This window comes from Anas platyrhynchos, chromosome Z (assembly GCF_047663525.1).
Source record: "Anas platyrhynchos isolate ZD024472 breed Pekin duck chromosome Z, IASCAAS_PekinDuck_T2T, whole genome shotgun sequence".
In the NCBI taxonomy this organism is placed as follows: domain Eukaryota; kingdom Metazoa; phylum Chordata; class Aves; order Anseriformes; family Anatidae; genus Anas; species Anas platyrhynchos.
The window spans coordinates 25,751,331-25,752,324 of NC_092621.1; positions in this window are offsets into that span (position 1 = coordinate 25,751,331).

Consider the following 994-nt stretch of genomic DNA (forward strand, 5'->3'; position numbering starts at 1 on the left):
AGCCACTCTCTCACTCCCCGTAGGTGAGATGGGGGAAGAGAATCAGAAAGATAAAAGTGTGAAAACTCAAATGTTGAGATAACAACAATTAACTAGGTAAAGCAAAAGCCATGTGCACAAGCAAAGCAAAGGAACGAATTCATTTACTACTTCCCACCAGCAGGCAGGTGGACAGCCACTTCCAGGAAAGCAGGGCTTATCACATGTAACTGTTTCATGGGAAGAGAAGTTGCATCTCTCCTGATGTCCACTCCTTCCTTCTTTATCCCTCATTTTTATTGTTCAGCATGATAGTATGTGGTATGGGGACACTTCTCTGGCCAGCTGTCCTGGCTGCGTTCTCCCCCAGTTCCTTGTGCACCCCCAGCTTCCTAACTGGCAGGGCAGCATGAGAAGCTGAAAAGTCCTTGACTTAGCGTAAGCACTGCTCAGCAACAACTGAAACATCAGTGAGTTATCACCAAAAAAACAGAGTATTTTTTGGACTGACAGCTTTTCTATCTGCTTGTGTTTGCAGAAATCCTGCTACATGTAAGTCTCAGGTCACTTTAATGGTAGTGCAATGTCCAGCTTGGTGAAAATTACCAGGACTGCAAGATTTGAGAGAATGTACATGTATCTAAATCCTACCAGCAAATGTATACCATCAGCTTTTTGGAGAAGTTGGTGTGATTGCATATTCATGAGTGATCACAAATGGATGGGGGAGGAGGATTTAAGATATTTAGAAATCTAAACATGGTTTATCTCTCATTATTTCCCCAGAGTTCTGAAGCATTTGGAATCATTTTGTTTAGTTATCTGCTGATAAGGGAATAGAGTTTTGCTCTAATGAAATGTTTTTACTTGACACGTTAAACGTTACAGCTATAATAGTCAGACTTCTAATTCACAATTAGGAATGATATCTCTGCTACCTGAAACCCAGCAAGGTGAACTTCTCAGTCTTTTGAAAAGCATATAAATGCATAAAAGAAAGCACACAACTCAAATG